The sequence below is a fragment of the Mustela nivalis genome (assembly GCF_964662115.1).
Source record: "Mustela nivalis genome assembly, chromosome: X".
NCBI classification, from domain to species: Eukaryota; Metazoa; Chordata; class Mammalia; order Carnivora; family Mustelidae; genus Mustela; species Mustela nivalis.
The window spans coordinates 57,678,634-57,684,912 of NC_139040.1; positions in this window are offsets into that span (position 1 = coordinate 57,678,634).

Below are 6,279 nucleotides of genomic sequence, written 5' to 3' on the forward strand. Positions count from 1 at the left end.
TGTTATCCTCAATTTCTTTCATAAATGTTGTACAATTTTAAAAGTACAATTTTTTAAACTCTTTGATTAGGTTTCTTCCAAAGTATCTTATAGTTTTGGTGCAATTGTAATTGCTATTGATTTCTTGATTAATCTTTCTTTTGCTTCATTGTTAGTGTATACAAATGCAACAGACTTCTGAGCCTTGATTTTATATCCTGTGACTTTCTGAATTTGTCTTTCAGGTATAGCAATTTTTTGATGGAGTCTTTCAGGTTTTCTACATGTAGTATCATGTCATCTACAAAAATTGAAAGTTTAACTTCTTCTTTGCTGATTTGGATGCATTTATTTTTTCTTCTTGTTTGACTGCTGAGGCTAGGACTTCCAGTACTATGACAACAGTGATGAGCGTGGACATCCCTGTCATGTTCCTGACCTTGGGGGAAAGACTCTCATTTTTTCCCCATTGATGGTGATGTATGCTGTAGGTCTTTCTTATGTGGTTTTTATGATGTTGAGGTGTGTTTCCTCTATCCCTACATTGTGGAGAGGTTTTATCAAAAAAAGAATACTGTATTTTGAAAAATGCTTTTTGTGTATCTATTTAGAGGATATGGTTTTTTTTTTTTTTTTAAGATTTTATTTATTTACCCAACACACAGAGAGAGAGATCACAAGTAGGCAGAGAGGCAGGCAAAGAAAGAGGAGGAAGCAGGCTCCCTGCTGAACAAAGAGCCTGACGTCGGGCTCAATCCCAGAACCCTGAGATCAGGACCTGAGCCAAAGGCAGAGGCTTTAACCCACTGAACCACCCAGGCGCTCCGATGATATGGTTCTTATCCTTTGTTTTATTAATGTGAGGTATCATGTGGACTGATTTGGGGATGTTGAATCACCCTTGAAGCTGAGGAATAAATCCCACTTGGTCATAATAATCCTTTGAATGTTGTATCCTATTAGATAGTATCTTTGTGAGAATTTTGGCATCCATGCTCATCAGGGATATTGGACTGCAATTCTTTATAGTGTGTCTTTGTCTGGTTTTGGATTCCAGGTAATACTGGCCTCAGAATGAGTTCGGATATTTTCCTTCCATTTTTTTTTTTTTGAAACAGTTCCAGAAGAATAGGAACTTCCTTAATTATTTTGTAGAATTCCCCTGGGAAGCCATCCAGTCCCGGATTCTGGTTTGTTGAAAGATTTTTTTTTTTTAAGATTTTATTTATTTATTTGACAGACAGAGAACACAAGTAGACAGAGGCAGGCAGATAGAGAGGAAGGGAAGCAGGCTCCCTGCTGAGCAGAGAGCCCGATGCAGGACTTGATCCCAGGACCCTGAGATCATGACCTGAGCTGAAGGCAGCGGCTTAACCCACTGAGCCACCCAGGCGCCCCTTGTTGAAAGATTTTTGATTAATGATTCAATTCCTTTGCTGGTTATGAGTCTCTTCAAATTCTCTATTTCTTCCTGTTTAGTTTTGGCAGTTTTATATTTCTAGGAATTTATCTATTTCTTCCAGGTTGCCTCATTTGTTGGCCTTATATTTGCTCATAATATTCTCTTACAACTGTTTGTATTTCCTTGGTGTTGGTTGTGATCTCTGCCCTTTTATTCATGATTTTATTTATTTGAGTGCTTTCTCTTCCTTTCTTTTTTTTATAAGTCAGGTTAGGGATTTATCAGTCTTGTGAGTTCTTTCAAGGAACTAGTTCCTAGTTTTATTGCTCTTTTCTATTTTTAAAAATTTCTACTTCATTGATTTCTGCCCTAATCTTTATTATTTCCCATATCCTGCTAGATTTAGGCTTTATTTGCTTTCTATTTCCAGGTATTTCAGGTGTCAAGTTAGGTTGTGCATTTGAAACTTTTCTTGTTTATTGAGGAAGGCCTGTATTACAAAATACTTCCCTTTTAGGACCACCTTTGCTACCTCCCATAAGTTTAGAACTCTCGTGTTTTCATTTTCATTTGTTTCCATGTGTGTTTCCCCCCCCCATTTTATTTTATTTATTTTTTATTTTTTTATAAACATATATTTTTCTTTAATTTCCTGGTTGACCCATTCATTCTTTAGTAGTATGCTTTTTAACCTCCATGTATTTGTGGTCCTTCCAATATTTTTCCTGTGATTGACTTCAAGTTTTAAGGCATTGTGACCTTAAAATATGCATGGTATGTCCTCAGTCTTTTTGTACTGTTGAGGCCTGGTTTGTGAGGCAGTATGTGATCTGTTAAGGAGAATGTCCCATGTGCAGTAGAGAATATTATATATTCTGCTGCTTTAGGATGAAATGCTCTGAATATATCTGTTAAGTCCATCTGGTCCAGTATGTCATTGATCTTATTTCCTTATTGTCTCCTTATTGATCTTCTGCTTAGATGATCTGTCTATTGTTATGTCTGGGGTGTTAAAGCCCCCTACTCTTATTGTAATGGTATCAACAAGTTTCCATACTTTTGTTATTAATTTATTTATATAGTTGGCTGCTCCCATGTTAGGGGCATAAATATTTACAATTGGTAGATATTCTTGCTGGATAGGCTCCTTTATTATGATATAGTGTCTTTCATCTCTTATTAGGGACTTTTGTTTAAAATCTAGTTTTTATGATATAAGGATGGCTATTCCACCTATCTTTTGATGTCCATTAGCATGATAAACACTGTTTCACCCCTTAACTTTCAATCTGGAGCTGTCCTTGTGTCTAAAATGGTCTCTTGTAAGCAGCATATTGATGGGTATTTTTTTAATTGTTTATTCTAATACCCTATATTTTGATTGGAACATTTAGTCCATTTAAATTCAGAATAATTAAATGGTATGAATTTAGTACCATTATATTACCTTTAAAGTCAATGTTCTTTTACATTCTCTGTTCCTTTCTGGTCTTTGTGACTTTTGGTCTCTTTCCATTCAATAGGTACTTTTTAATATTTCTTGGAGCACTGGTTTCATGTTCCCAAATTCTTTTAGTTTTTGTTTGTCTTGGAAACTGTTTATCATTTCTTCTATTCTAAATGACAGACTCACTGGATAAAGTTTTGAATGCATATTTTTTTCCCATATAGCACCTTAAATATATAATGCCAGTCCTTTCTGGCTTGCCAGGTCTCTGTAGACAGGTCTGCTGCCAGCCTTATGTGTCCACTTTGTAGATGAAAAACCTCTTGTCCTGAGCCCTTAGAAATTTTCAAGCTTCATCATAATATCTCATGGTTTGGCATATTTTACGTTGATTATAAGGGTGTTCTCTGGATTTGGATGTTTTTTTTTTTTTCTGCAGATTAGGGAAAACTCTTTAATTTGTTCAATTAAAACTTCTTCCCTTTTTCCTCTCTCTTCTTTTATGGGAGTCCTATAATATGGATGTATTTCTTTTTCATTTAATCACTGAATTCCCTAAGTCTACCTTCTTGATCTAACAGTTTTCTTTTCCTTTTCTCTCCAGCTTCATTATATTCCATAATTTTATCTTCAACATTATTGATTCATTCATCCTCATTTTCATGACCTCCATTTTGGGACTGTCTCAGTAGTAGCAATTTTAATTTGCCTGATTAGCTTTTAGTTATTTTATCTCTATATTAAGGGATTCTCTAGTGTCTTCAATATTTTCTTCATTCCCAGCTAATATCTTCATAGTTGTTATTTTAATTTCTAGTCCAGTCACCAACCTTATATACATATTGATTAAATCCCTGGCTGTGAATATTACCTCCTGCTCTTTCATTTGGAGTAAATTTCTCCATCTAGTCATTTTATTCATAAAAGAGAGAAGAAAGGAAAAGAGAAAAATCCACAAAAACAAAAATAACAATAACAAAACAAAACAAGATCCTGGGTGTGTTTTTGTCTGCTTCTTAAAGAAACTAGATCCTGATATTGGGACAAGATGGAAGAGAAGTAGGAGATCCTGTTTCAACTGGTACACTAAAGTGAGCTAATTATCTACCAGAACACTCTGAAAACACATGAAATCAGCCTGAGATGTAGAATTATGCAATTCTGTACCTCTATGGGGACAGAAGACACCAGTGGAGAGGTAAAGTGGAGTCAGAACACTGAGACTGATATAAGAGGATAAACAGAAGGGGGAGGGAGCCAACAGAAGTGACCCATTGGAAAGTAATACCCCAATACAAAAGTGCCCTATGATTGGGGACCAGCATTAACTTGGAGTCTGGTTAAAATCACCCAAAAAGATCAAAGGGTCTTAAGGGGAAACTGATGGAATCAGGCGGCCACAGGCATGGGCATAAGCACATGGACCCAGGATGGCCACTGCTGGCGACCACCCATGCCAGAGAGAGTGTGGCAGAGCCTCCAGTTCCTGGTCCCTGAGCCCCCAGGGTTGCACGGCTTACACCACTGCTCTGGGGGTGCACTCCAGCCCTCACATGGGAGATTCTGATATGGGTGTCAGCCTGCACTCTCTGGAACTACAGCCTTCTTCATTCTGCAAGCACTGTGAGAATGGCATCTGATCCACTCCCCGCCCGCGCTTGAGAAAGCTCTGTGCAGGCACTAGCTGGTGGTCTCTAGAACTAGCCGAGTGTCTGGACTCTCCCAGCCTGGGCCTGAAAAACTCAGTGCGATCTCTGGTTGGGATCCCTTGGAGGCAACCTGCACAACCATGAGGTCTGGACACCAGACAGCAGTCCCAGCAAAGGCAGCCACCAGAAGCGGCCTCTCTGGACCAATATTGCTCATAATTTTAGTGGCACAGGAGTGCATAGAGAAGTGGGCACTTTGGGAGACCACTGAGACAGTGGCTGGAGATGTGCACTGCCTGTGGGAGGTTGTGGAGTTCAGCGGAATTTCCAGAGGGGAGTCCGTGTGTTCTGGACCATACAGAGGGGAGCAGACTGAGGCTTCTCTCTAAGGTGGAGGTCTGGGTGCAGTTTGCTTTCTACTTAACTTCTGAAAAGCCATAAAAAGCCGCCAAAGAGCAAAACCCTCCAGAGAACAAAAGTCTGAAAAACCGGTTTCCACAGAGCCCAGTCCCTTGATTGGGGACATGAGGACTCAACCCAAGCAAGAGGGACTGGAAAACAATGCAGCAGGCCCCTCCACAAGAAGGAGAGCCAAAAGAATGAGAAGACAACCACCACAGGGTCACCATAAAGCTGTAAAACCCCAACATCAGGGGAAAACAATATATTAAGCTCATGGTATTGCTCTAAAACCTTTATAGATACAATTTTTAATTTTAATTTGTTCTCACTATTCTTGTTCTTTTAAATTTTTTTTAACTTACTTAGCATTACAACTAGAGGTTTAATACAACATATTCCATAATAACCTTTTAACCAGAACTTTTTCATACATGTACCTGTGTTTTTCTTTTTCTTTTCTATTTTTAAAAAATATACATATAGATATAAGCTTCAAGGTAATCTTCTTTCCCTAATCAATACTACCCCTATATATAAGCCAGTTTTAATCTCCCTTTATCTCTGGAAATTTGAGTCCTTTAACAAAAATATCAAGATATACAATATCAAGAATCAGTATAACCTTCCTCGCCCACATCAAGAATTTATAACCACCCTCCCATCTTTTTCTTCTGTCAGTGTTTCTGTGTATTTATTTTTGTTCTGGTATTATATAAAATGTATCCTTATGGTTCATTTTGGCTGGGTTCTCTTTTTTTTTCCTTGTCATTTACTTTTGTTGGTCTTTTTCTTTGTCCATTTTTGTTTGTATACCTTATAAATTTTACTTTGGGGGCTCATTCTGGCTGGGTCTTCCCTTTTCTCTCTCTATCTCTTTCTCTGTTTCTTTTTCTTTTTTCTTTCTTTTTGTTGGTGACTTCCAATTGCTTTGAAGTGTTCCAGGGTGCACCTTGCTGGGATCTTGGTTAATGTATTCAGCTATACATCCCCTCAACTGCATCTCACCAAAATGATTAAGAGGGGGAACACCCAACAGAGGAAAAATTCAGAGAATGTGCCCTCTCCATCAGCACTATTGTATATGGACATAAACAGTATGCCAGAAAGGGAATTCAGGGTAGCAATTATCCAGGCAAAGGCTAGGTTGGAGAAAACCATCAGTGTCAACATAGAATCTCTAAGGGCAGAAGTAAAATCCACCTGGGAAGAAGTTAAAAATGCCATCAGTGAGATCCAATCTAATCTAAATACTCTAACAGCTAGGGTAACTGAGGCAGAAGACAGACATAGTGATCTAGAGGACAGACTGATAGAGAAAAGAAGATCAGGAGGAGTCATAGAAGAAATAACTTAGAAGCCATGAGAGCACAATTAAGGAAATAAATGACACCTTGAAACAT